A 14,390-nucleotide genomic window follows, 5' to 3' on the forward strand; every position below is an offset into this window, starting at 1 on the left:
CTGCACTAACATATGATGATGTTAAAAGAGGTTTGGAGCCTTTGTCGTCTCCGTTTATCAAGAAAATAATAATTTTATAGTGGTTATTCCATCGATTTAGGGAGTGTTATGAAGTTTTACTAAATTAATTGATAAAAACAATTGAACGATGCTCATTTACCATGAAAAAAATTTAGCATACATTAATACAAATGTAGAATATGGTAGAAATTTTAAAACATCACTAAAGATTATGGGCTTCATTATATAAAGAATTTACCAAAAACTCAATATTTTTGTAGGGGTTAGACCATAGATTTTGAGAAAATTTCAAAAAATATGACAATATTGTTTTAATGCCTAGTTGCATCCTTTACTAACATATGATGATGTTCAAAGAGGTTTGGAGTCTTTGTCGTCTCCGTTTATCAAGAAAATAATATTTTTATAGTGGTTATTCCATCGATTTAGGGAGTATTATGAAGTTTTACTAAATTAATTGATAAAAACAATTGAACGATGCTCATTTACCATGAAAAGAGTTTAGCATACATTAATACAAATGTAGAATATGGTAGAAATTTTAAAACAACACTAAAGATTATGGGCTTCATTATATAACGAATTTACCAAAAACTCAATATTTTTGTAGGGGTTAGCCATAGATTTTGAGAAAATTTCAAAAAATATGACAATATTGTTTTAATGCTTGGTTGCATCCTTCACTAACATATGATGATGTTCAAAGAGGTTTGGAGCTTTTGTCGTCTCCGTTTATCAAGAAAATAATATTTTTTTAGTGGTTATTCCATCGATTTAGGGAGTGTTATGAAGTTTTACTAAATTAATTGATAAAAAAAATTGAACGATGCTCATTTACCATGAAAAATAGTTTAGCATACATTAATACAAATGTAGAATATGGTAGAAATTTTAAAACAACACTAAAGATTATGGCTTCAGTATATAAAGAATTTACCAAAAACTCAATATTTTTGTAGTGGTTGTTAGCCCATAGATTTTGAGAAAATTTCAAAAAATATGATAATATTTTTTAATGCCTAGTTGCATCCTGCACGAACATGATGATGTTCAAAGAGGTTTGGAGCCTTTGTCGTCTCCGTTTATCAAGAAAATAATAATTTTATAGTGGTTATTCCATCGATTTAGGGAGTGTTATGAAGTTTTACTAAATTAATTGATAAAAACAATTGAACGATGCTCATTTACCATGAAAATGAGTTTAGCATACATTAATACAAATTTAGAATATGGTTAGAAATTTTAAAACAACACTAAAGATTATAAGCTTTAGTATATAAAGTATTTACCAAAAACTCAATATTTTTGTAGGGGTTAGACCATAGATTTTGAGAAAATTTTTAAAAATATGATAATATTTTTTTAATGCCTAAATGCATCCTTCACTAACATATGATGATGTTCAAAGAGGTTTGGAGCCTTTGTCGTCTCCGTTTATCAAGAAAATAATAATTTTATAGTGGTTATTCCATCGATTTAGGGAGTGTTATAAAATTTTACTAAATTAATTGATAAAAACAATTGAACGATGCTCATTTACCATGAAAATGAGTTTAGCATACATTAATACAAATGTAGAATATGGTAGAAATTTTAAAACAACACTAAAGATTATGGCTTCATTATATAAGGAATTTACCAAAAACTCAATATTTTTGTAGGGGTTGCCCATAGATTTTGAGAAAATTTCAAAAAATATGACAATATTGTTTTAATGCTTGGTTGCATCCTTCACTAACATATGATGATGTTCAAAGAGGTTTGGAGCCTTTGTCGTCTCCGTTTATCAAGAAAATAATAATTTTATAGTGGTTATTCCATCGATTTAGGGAGTGTTATGAAGTTTTACTAAATTAATTGATAAAAACAATTGAACGATGCTCATTTACCATGAAAATGAGTTTAGTATACATTAATACAAATTAGAATATGGTTAGAAATTTTAAAACAACACTAAAGATTAAGCTTTAGTATATATAAATATTTACCAAAAACTCAATATTTTTGTAGGGGTTAGCCCATAGATTTTGAGAAAATTTCAAAAAATATGATAATATTTTTTTAATGCCTAGTTGCATCCTGCACTAACATATGATGATGTTCAAAGAGGTTTGGAGCTTTTGTCGTCTCCGTTTATCAAGAAAATAATAATTTTATAGTGGTTATTCCATCGATTTAGGGAGTGTTATAAAATTTTACTAATTAATTGATAAAAACAATTGAACGATGCTCATTTACCATGAAAATGAGTTTAGTATACATTAATACAAATTTAGAATATGGTTAGAAATTTTAAAACAACACTAAAGATTATGGGCTTCATTATATAACGAATTTACCAAAAACTCAATATTTTTGTAGGGGGGGTTAGCCCATAGATTTTGAGAAAATTTCAAAAAATATGAAAATATTGTTTTAATGCTTGGTTGCATCCTTCAATAACCTTCAATAACATATGATGATGTTCAAAGAGGTTTGGAGCCTTTGCCTTCTCCGTTTATCAAGAAAATAATAATTTTATAGTGGTTATTCCATCGATTTAGGGAGTGTTATAAAAGTTTACTAAATTAATTGATAAAAACAATTGAACGATGCTCATTTACCATGAAAATGAGTTTAGCATACATTAATACAAATTTAGAATATGGTAGAAATTTTAAAACAACACTAATGACAATGGCTTCATTATATAACGAATTTACCAAAAACTAAATATTTTTGTAGGGGTGTTTTAGCCCATAGGTTTTGAGAAAATTTCAAAAAATATGACAATATTTTTTTAATGCTTGGTTGCATCCTTGACTAACATATGATGATGTTCAAAGAGGTTTGGAGCCTTTGTCGTCTCCGTTTATCAAGAAAATAATAATTTTATAGTGGTTATTCCATCGATTTAGGGAGTGTTATGAAGTTATACTAAATTAATTGATAAAAACAATTGAACGATGCTCATTTACCATGAAAAAATTTTAGCATACATTAATACAACTGTAAAATATGGTAGAAATTTTAAAACATAACTAAAGATTATGGGCTTCATTATATAACGAATTTACCAAAAAATCAATATTTTTGTAGGGGTTAGCCATAGATTTTGAAAAAATTTCAAAAATATGACAATATTGTTTTAATGCTTGGTTGCATCCTTCACTAACATATGATGATGTTCAAAGAGGTTTGGAGCTTTTGTCGTCTCCGTTTATCAAGAAAATAATAATTTTATAGTGGTTATTCCATCGATTTAGGGAGTGTTATGAAGTTTTACTAAATTAATTGATAAAAACAATTGAACGATGCTCATTTACCATGAAAAATAGTTTAGCATACATTAATACAAATTTAGAATATGGTAGAAATTTTAAAACAACACTAAAGATTATGGGCTTCATTATATAACTAATTTACCAAAAACTCAATATTTTTGTAGGGGTTAGCCATAGATTTTGAGAAAATTTCAAAAAATATGACAATATTGTTTTAATGCTTGGTTGCATCCTTCACTAACATATGATGATGTTCAAAGAGGTTTGGAGCCTTTGTCGTCTCCGTTTATCAAGAAAATAATAATTTTATAGTGGTTATTCCATCGATTTAGGGAGTGTTATGAAGTTTTACTAAATTAATTGATAAAAACAATTGAACGATGCTCATTTACCATGAAAAACAGTTTAGCATACATTAATACAAATGTAGAATATGGTAGAAAGTTTAAAACAACACTAAAGATTATGGGCTTCAGTATATAAAGAATTTACCAAAAACTCAATATTTTTGTAGGGGTTGTTAGCCCATAGATTTTGAGAAAATTTCAAAAAATATGACAATATTTTTTTAATGCCTAGTTGAATCCTGCACGAACATGATGATGTTCAAAGAGGTTTGGAGACTTTGTTGTCTCTGATTATCAAGAAAATAATAATTTTATAGTGGTTATTCCATCGATTTAGGGAGTGTTATGAAGTTTTACTAAATTAATTGATAAAAACAATTGAACGATGCTCATTTACCATGAAAATGAGTTTAGTATACATTAAACAAATTAGAATATGGTTAGAAATTTTAAAACAACACTAAAGATTATAGCTTTAGTATATAAAATATTTACCAAAACTCAATATTTTTGTAGGGGTTAGCCCATAGATTTTGAGAAAATTTCAAAAAATATGAAAATATTTTTTAATGCTTGGTTGCATCTTTCACTAACATATGATGATGTTCAAAGAGGTTTGGAGCCTTTGTCGTCTCCGTTTATCAAGAAAATAATAATTTTATAGTGGTTATTCCATCGATTTAGGAGGAGTGTTATAAAGTTTACTAAATTAATTGATAAAAACAATTGAACGATGCTCATTTACCATGAAAATGAGTTTAGCATACATTAATACAAATGTAGAATATGGTAGAAATTTTAAAACAACACTAAAGATTATGGCTTCATTATATAACGAATTTACCAAAAACTAAATATTTTTGTAGGGTGTTAGCCCATAGATTTTGAGAAAATTTCAAAAAATATGACAATATTGTTTTAATGCTTGGTTGCATCCTTCACTAACATATGATGATGTTCAAAGAGGTTTGGAGCCTTTGTCGTCTCTCTTTATCAAGAAAATAATAATTTTATAGTGGTTATTCCATCGATTTAGGGAGTGTTATGAAGTTTTACTAAATTAATTGATAAAAACAATTGAACGATGCTCATTTACAATGAAAATGAGTTTATTATACATTAATACAAATTTAGAATACGGTTAGAAATTTTAAAACAACACTAAAGATTATAGGCTTTACTATATAAAGTATTTACCAAAAACTCAATATTTTTGTAGGGGGCAGCCCATAGATTTTGAAAAAATTTCAAAAAATATGATAATATTTTTTTAATTCCGAATTGCATCCTGCACTAACATATGATGATGTTCAAAGAGGTTTGGAGCCTTTGTCGTCTCCGTTTATCAAGAAAATAATAATTTTATAGTGGTTATTCCATCGATTTAGGGAGTGTTATGAAGTTTTACTAAATTAATTGATAAAAACAATTGAACGATGCTCATTTACCATGAAATGAGTTTAGTATACATTAATACAAATTTAGAATATGGTTAGAAATTTTAAAACAACACTAAAGATTAGGCTTTAGTATATAAGATTTACCAAAAACTCAATATTTGTGTAGGGGTTAGCCCATAGATTTTGAGAAAATTTCAAAAAATATAATAATATTTTTTTAATGCCTAGTTGCATCCTGCACTAACATATGATGATGTTCAAAGAGGTTTGGAGTCTTTGTCGTCTCCGTTTATCAAGAAAATAATAATTTTATAGTGGTTATTCCATCGATTTAGGGAGTGTTATGTTTAAAATTTACTAAATTAATTGATAAAAACAATTGAACGATGCTCATTTACCATGAAAAGAGTTTAGCATACATTAATAAAAATGTAGAATATGGTAGAAATTTTAAAAAACAACAAAGATTATGGGCTTCATTATATAACGAATTTACCAAAACTCAATATTTTTGTAGGGTTAGCCCATAGATTTGAGAAAATTTTAAAAAAATATGACAATAGTTTTAATGCCTGGTTGCATCCTTCACTAACATATGATGATGTTCAAAGAGGTTTGGAGCCTTTGTCGTCTCCGTTTATCAAGAAAATAATAATTTTATAGTGGTTATTCCATCGATTTAGGGAGTGTTATGAAGTTTTACTAAATTAATTGATAAAAAACAATTGAACGATGCTAATTTACCATGAAAATGAGTTTATTATACATTAATACAAATTAGAATATGGTTAGAAATTTTAAAAACAACACTAAAGATTATAGGCTTTAGTATATAAAATATTTACCAAAAACTCAATATTTTTGTAGGGGTTAGCCCATAGATTTTGAGAAAATTTCAAAAAATATGACAATATTGTTTTAATGCTTGGTTGCATCCTTCACTAACATATGATGATGTTCAAAGAGGTTTGGAGCCTTTGTCGTCTCCGTTTATCAAGAAAATAATAATTTTATAGTGGTTATTCCATCGATTTAGGGATGAAGTTTATGAAGTTTTATAAATTAATTGATAAAAACAATTGAACGATGCTAATTTACCATGAAAATGAGTTTAGTATACATTAATACAAATTTAGAATATGGTTAGAAATTTTTAAACAACACTAAAGATTATAGGCTTTAGTATATAAAGTATTTACCAAAAACTCAATATTTTTGTAGGGGTTAGCCCATAGATTTTGAGAAAAATTCAAAAAATATGATAATATTTTTTTAATGCCTAGTTGCATCCTGCACTAACATATGATGATGTTCAAAGAGGTTTGGAGTCTTTGTCGTCTCCGTTTATCAAGAAAATAATAATTTTATAGTGGTTATTCCATCGATTTAGGGAGTGTTATGAAGTTTTACTAAATTAATTGATAAAAACAATTGAACGATGCTCATTTACCATGAAAAAGAGTTTAGCATACATTAATACAAATGTAGAATATGTTGTAGAAATTTTAAAACAACACTAAAGATTATGGCTCATTATATAACGAATTTACCAAAAACTCAATATTTTTGTGGGGGTTAGCCCATAGATTTTGAGAAAATTTCAAAAAATATGAAAATATTGTTTTAATGCTTGGTTGAATCCTTCACTAACATATGATGATGTTCAAAGAGGTTTGGAGCCTTTGTCGTCTCCGTTTATCAAGAAAATAATAATTTTATAGTGGTTATTCCATCGATTTAGGGAGTGTTATGAAGTTTTACTAAATTAATTGATAAAAACAATTGAACGATGCTCATTTACCATGAAAAAGAGTTTAGTATACATAATAAAAATATAGAATATGGTAGAAATTTAAAACAACACTAAAGATTATGGGCTTCAGTATATAACGATTTACCAAAAACTCAATATTTTTGTAGGGGTTAGCCCATAGATTTTGAGAAAATTTCAAAAATATGATAATATTTTTTAATGCTAGTTGCATCCTGCACTAACATATGATGATGTTCAAAGAGGTTTGGAGCCTTTGTCGTCTCCGTTTATCAAGAAAATAATAATTTTATAGTGGTATTCCATCGATTTAGGGAGTGTTATAAAATTTTACTAAATTAATTGATAAAAACAATTGAACGATGCTCATTTACCATGAAAAAGAGTTTAGCATACATTAATAAAAATATAGAATATGGTAGAAATTTTAAAACAACACTAAAGATTATGGGCTTCATTATATAACGAATTTACCAAAAACTCAATATTTTTGTAGGGGTTAGCCCATAGATTTTGAGAAAATTTCAAAAAATATGACAATATTGTTTTAATGCTTGGTTGCATCCTTCACTAACATATGATGATGTTCAAAGAGGTTTGGAGCCTTTGTCGTCTCCGTTTATCAAGAAAATAATAATTTTATAGTGGTTATTCCATCGATTTAGGGAGTGTTATGAAGTTTTACTAAATTAATTGATAAAAACAATTGAACGATGCTCATTTACCATGAAAAAAATTTAGCATACACTAATACAAATTGTAGAATATGGTAGAAATTTTAAAACAACACTAAAGATTATGGGCTTCAGTATATAAAGAATTTACCAAAAACTCAATATTTTGTAGGGGTTAGCCCATAGATTTTGAGAAAATTTCAAAAAATATGACAATATTGTTTTAATGCCTAGTTGCATCCTTCACTAACATATGATGATGTTCAAAGAGGTTTGGAGTCTTGTCGTCTCCGTTTATCAAGAAAATAATATTTTATAGTGGTTATTCCATCGATTTAGGGAGTATTATGAAGTTTTACTAAATTAATTGATAAAAACAATTGAACGATGCTCATTTACCATTAAAAGAGTTTAGCATACATTAATACAAATGTAGAATATGGTAGAAATTTTAAAACAACACTAAAGATTATGGGCTTCAGTATATAAGAATTTACCAAAAACTCAATATTTTGTAGGGGTTAGCCCATAGATTTTGAAAAAATTTCAAAAAATATGAAAATATTGTTATAATGCTTGGTTGCATCCTTCACTAACATATGATGATGTTCAAAGAGGTTTGGAGCCTTTGTCGTCTCCGTTTATCAAGAAAATAATAATTTTATAGTGGTTATTCCATCGATTTAGGGAGTGTTATGAAGTTTTACTAAATTAATTGATAAAAACAATTGAACGATGCTCATTTACCATGAAAAATAGTTTAGCATACATTAATACAAATGTAGAATATGGTAGAAATTTTAAAACAACACTAAAGATTATGGGCTTCAGTATATAAAGAATTTACCAAAAACTCAATATTTTTGTAGGGTTTGTTAGCCCATAGATTTTGAGAAAATTTCAAAAAAATATGACAATATTTTTTTAATGCCTAGTTGAATCTTGCACTAACATATGATGATGTTCAAAGAGGTTTGGAGTCTTTGTCGTCTCCGTTTATCAAGAAAATAATAATTTTATAGTGGTTATTCCATCGATTTAGGGAGTATTATGAAGTTTTACTAAATAATTGATAAAAACAATTGAACGATGCTAATTTACCATGAAATGAGTTTAGTATACATTAATACAAATTTAGAATATGGTTAGAAAATTTTAAACAACACTAAAGATTATAGGCTTTAGTATATAAAGTATTACCAAAAACTCAATATTTTTGTAGGGGTTAGCCCATAGATTTGAGAAAATTTCAAAAAATATGACAATATTTTTTTAATGCTGGTTGCATCCTTCACTAACATATGATGATGTTCAAAGAGGTTTGGAGCCTTTGTCGTCTCCGTTTATCAAGAAAATAATAATTTTATAGTGGTTATTCCATCGATTTAGGGAGTGTTATAAAATTTTACTAAATTAATTGATAAAAACAATTGAACGATGCTCATTTACCATGAAAAAGAGTTTAGCATACATTAATACAAATGTAGAATATGGTAGAAATTTTAAAACAACACTAAAGATTATGGGCTTCATTATATAACGAATTTACCAAAAACTCAATTTTTTGTAGGGGTTAGCCCATAGATTTTGAGAAAATTTCAAAAAATATGACAATATTGTTTTAATGCTTGGTTGATCCTTCACTAATATGATGATGTTCAAAGAGGTTTGGAGCCTTTGTCGTCTCCGTTTATCAAGAAAATAATAATTTTATAGTGGTTATTCCATCGATTTAGGGAGTGTTATGAAGTTTTACTAAATTAATTGAAAAACAATTGAACGATGCTCATTTACAATGAAAAATGAGTTTAGTATACATTAATACAAATTTAGAATACGGTTAGAAATTTTAAAACAACACTAAATATTATAGGCTTTTCTTTATAAAGTATTTACCAAAAACTAAATATTTTTGTAGGGGTTAGCCCATAGATTTTGAGAAAATTTCAAAAAATATGACAATATTGTTTTAATGCTTGGTTGCATCCTTCACTAACATATGATGATGTTCAAAGAGGTTTGGAGTTTGTCGTCTCCGTTTATCAAGAAAATAAATTTTATAGTGGTTATTCCATCGATTTAGGGAGTATTATGAAGTTACTAAATTAATTGATAAAAAACAATTGAACGATGCTCATTTACCATTAAAAGAGTTTAGCATACATTAATACAAATGTAGAATATGGTAGAAATTTTAAAACAACACTAAAGATTATGGGCTTCAGTATATAAGAATTTACCAAAAACTCAATATTTTTGTAGGGGGGTTAGCCCATAGATTTTGAGAAAATTTCAAAAAAATATGACAATATTTTTAATGCCTAGTTGCATCCTGCACTAACATATGATGATGTTCAAAGAGGTTTGGAGTCTTTGTCGTCTCCGTTTATCAAGAAAATAATAATTTTATAGTGGTTATTCCATCGATTTAGGGAGTATTATGAAGTTTTTACTAAATTAATTGATAAAAACAATTGAACGATGCTATTTACCATGAAAATGAGTTTAGTATACATTAATACAAATTAGAATATGGTTAGAAATTTTAAAAACACACTAAAGATTATAGGCTTAGTATATAAAGTATTTACCAAAACTCAATATTTTTGTAGGGGTTAGCCCATAGATTTTGAGAAAATTTCAAAAAATATGATAATATTTTTAATGCCTAGTTGCATCCTTCACTAACATATGATGATGTTCAAAGAGGTTTGGAGTCTTTGTCGTCTCCGTTTATCAAGAAAATAATAATTTTATAGTGGTTATTCCATCGATTTAGGGAGTGTTATAAAATTTTACTAAATTAATTGATAAAAACAATTGAACGATGCTCATTTACCATGAAAATGAGTTTAGCATACATTAATACAAATGTAGAATATGGTAGAAATTTTAAAACAACACTAAAGATTATGGCTTCAGTATATAAGAATTTACCAAAAACTCAATATTTTTGTAGGGTTAGCCCATAGATTTTGAGAAAATTTCAAAAAATATGACAATATTGTTTTAATGCTTGGTTGAATCCTTCACTAACATATGATGATGTTCAAAGAGGTTTGGAGCCTTTGTCGTCTCCGTTTATCAAGAAAATAATAATTTTATAGTGGTTATTCCATCGATTAGGGGAGTGTTATGAAGTTTTACTAAATTAATTGATAAAAACAATTGAACGATGCTCATTTACCATGAAAAAAATTTAGCATACACTAATACAAATTGTAGAATATGGTAGAAATTTTAAAACACCACTAAAGATAATGGGCTTCAGTATATAAAGAATTTACCAAAAACTCAATATTTTTGTAGGGGTTAGCCCATAGATTTTGAGAAAATTTCAAAAAATATGACAATATTGTTTTAATGCCTAGTTGCATCCTTCACTAACATATGATGATGTTCAAAGAGGTTGGAGTCTTTGTCGTCTCCGTTTATCAAGAAAAAAATATATTTTATAGTGGTTATTCCATCATTTAGGGAGTATTATGAAGTTTTACTAAATTAATTGATAAAAACAATTGAACGATGCTCATTTACCATGAAAAGAGTTTAGCATACATTAATACAAATGTAGAATATGGTAGAAATTTTAAACAACACTAAAGATTATGGGCTTCATTATAAAGAATTTACCAAAAACTCAAATTTTTGTAGGGGTTAGCCATAGATTTTAAAAAAATTTCAAAAAATATGACAATATTGTTTTAATGCTTGGTTGCATCCTTCACTAACATATGATGATGTTCAAAGAGGTTTGGAGCCTTTGTCGTCTCCGTTTATCAAGAAAATAATAATTTTATAGTGGTTATTCCATCGATTTAGGGAGTGTTATGAAGTTTTATTAAATTAATTGATAAAAACAATTGAACGATGCTCATTTACCATGAAAATAGTTTAGCATACATTAATACAAATGTAGAATATGGTAGAAATTTTAAAACAACACTAAAGATTATGGGCTTCAGTATATAAAGAGTTTACCAAAAACTCAATATTTTTGTAGGGTTTGTTAGCCCATAGATTTTGAGAAAATTTCAAAAAAATATGACAATATTTTTTTAATGCTAGTTGCATCTTGCACTAACATATGATGATGTTCAAAGAGGTTTGGAGTCTTTGTCGTCTCCGTTTATCAAGAAAATAATAATTTTATAGTGGTTATTCCATCGATTTATGGAGTTATATGAAGTTTTACTAATTAATTGATAAAAACAATTGAACGATGCTAATTTACCATGAAAATGAGTTTAGTATACATTAATAAAAATTTAGAATATGGTTAGAATTTTAAAACAACACTAAAGATTATAGGCTTTAGTATATAAAGTATTTACCAAAAACTCAATTTTTGTAGGGGTTAGCCCATATTTTGAGAAAAATTCAAAAAATATGACAATTTTTTAATGCTTGGTTGCATCCTCACTAACATATGATGATGTTCAAAGAGGTTTGGAGCCTTTGTCGTCTCCGTTTATCAAGAAAATAATAATTTTATAGTGGTTATTCCATCGATTTAGGAGAGTGTTATAAAATTTTACTAAATTAATTGATAAAAACAATTGAACGATGCTCATTTACCATGAAAAAGAGTTTAGCATACATTAATAAAATTAGAATATGGTAGAAATTTTAAAACAACACTAAAGATTATGGGCTTCAGTATATAACGAATTTACCAAAAATTCAAATTTTTGTAGGGGTTAGCCATAGATTTGAGAAAATTTCAAAAAAATATGACAATATTGTTTTAATGCTGGTTGATCCTTCACTAACATATGATGATGTTCAAAGAGGTTTGGAGCCTTTGTCGTCTCCGTTTATCAAGAAAATAATAATTTTATAGTGGTTATTCCATCGATTTAGGGAGTGTTATGAAGTTTTACTAAATTAATTGATAAAAACAATTGAACGATGCTCATTTACAATGAAAATGAGTTTATTATACATTAATACAAATTAGAATATGGTTAGAAATTTTAAAACACACTAAAGATTATAGGCTTTCTTTATAAAGTATTTACCAAAAACTAAATTTTTGTAGGGGTTAGCCCATAGTTTGAGAAAATTTCAAAAAATATGAAATATTGTTTTAATGCTTGTTGCATCCTTCACTAACATATGATGATGTTCAAGAGGTTTGGAGTCTTTGTCGTCTCCGTTTATCAAGAAATAATATTTTTATAGTGGTTATTCCATCGATTTAGGGAGTATTATGAAGTTTTACTAAATTAATGATAAAAACAATTGAACGATGCTCATTTACCATGAAAAAGAGTTTAGCATACATTAATACAAATGTAGAATATGGTAGAAATTTTAAAAACAACACTAAAGATTATGGGCTTAGTATATAAAGAATTTACCAAAAACTCAATATTTTTGTAGGGGTGTTAGCCCATAGATTTTGAGAAAATTTAAAAAAATATGACAATATTGTTTAATGCCTAGTTGAATCCTGCACTAACATATGATGATGTTCAAAGAGGTTTGGAGTCTTTGTCGTCTCCGTTTTCAAGAAAATAATAATTTTATAGTGGTTATTCCATCGATTTATGGAAGTATTATGAAGTTTTACTAAATTAATTGATAAAAACAATTGAACGATGCTAATTTACCATGAAAATGAGTTTAGCATACATTAATACAAATTTAGAATATGTTAGAAATTTAAACAACACTAAAGATTATAGGCTTTAGTATATAAAGATTTACCAAAAACTCAATATTTTTGTAGGGGTTAGCCCATAGATTTTGAGAAAATTTAAAAAATATGATAATATTTTTTTAATGGCCAATGCATCCTTCACTAACATATGATGATGTTCAAAGAGGTTTTGGAGCCTTTGTCGTCTCCGTTTATCAAGAAAATAATAATTTTATAGTGGTTATTCCATCGATTTAGGAGTGTTATAAAATTTTACTAAATTAATTGATAAAAACAATTAAACAATGCTCATTTACTATGAAAATGAGTTTAGCATACATTAATACAAATGTAGAATATGGTAGAAATTTTAAAACATCACTAAAAATTATGGTCTTCAGTATATAAAGAATTTACCAAAAACTCAATATTTTTGTAGGGTTAGCCCATAGATTTTGAGAAAATTTCAAAAAATATGACAATATTGTTTAATGCCTAGTTGCATCCTTCACTAACATATGATGATGTTCAAAGAGGTTTGGAGTCTTTGTCGTCTCCGTTTATCAAGAAAATATAATTTTATAGTGGTTTACTCCATCGATTTATGGGAGTATTATGAAGTTTTACTAAATAATTGAATAAAAAAATTGAACGATGCTAATTTACATGAAAATGAGTTTAGTATAACATTAATACAAATTCAGAATATGGGTAGAAATGTTTAAACAATGTAAACAACACTAAAGATTATAGCTTTAGTATATAAAGTATTTACCAAAAACTCAATATTTTGTAGGGTTAGCCATAGATTTTGAGAAAAATTTCAAAAAATATGACAATATTGTTTTAATGCTGGTTGCATCCTTCACTAACATATGATGATGTTCAAAGAGGTTTGGAGCATTTGTCGTCTCCGTTTATCAAGAAAATAATAATTTTATAGTTTTTGTTTTTTTTTTTGAAAAACAAAACATTCATTACTCAACCATAACGTTAGGTAGCATTCAAAGCGTACAAATCTTGATGAAAAGATAAACATTGTTTAGCCAAACAATCGGCATCTTTGTTTCTCTCTCGTGGAATCCAGCTAAAGGAAACATAATCGAATGCAGCGACCAGAGCGTTGATATCTGATACGATGCCGTAAATTTCCTTATTCATGACGTTCGTCTTTAACGCCTTGATCAACTGTGCCGAGTTCGATTCACATCGAATGTGGCGATAGTTCAATACCTTACTCTTATAAAGAGCGGCTTTCATTGCCAGGCCT

This window comes from Brassica napus, chromosome A1 (genome assembly GCF_020379485.1).
Source record: "Brassica napus cultivar Da-Ae chromosome A1, Da-Ae, whole genome shotgun sequence".
Lineage (NCBI taxonomy): Eukaryota > Viridiplantae > Streptophyta > Magnoliopsida > Brassicales > Brassicaceae > Brassica > Brassica napus.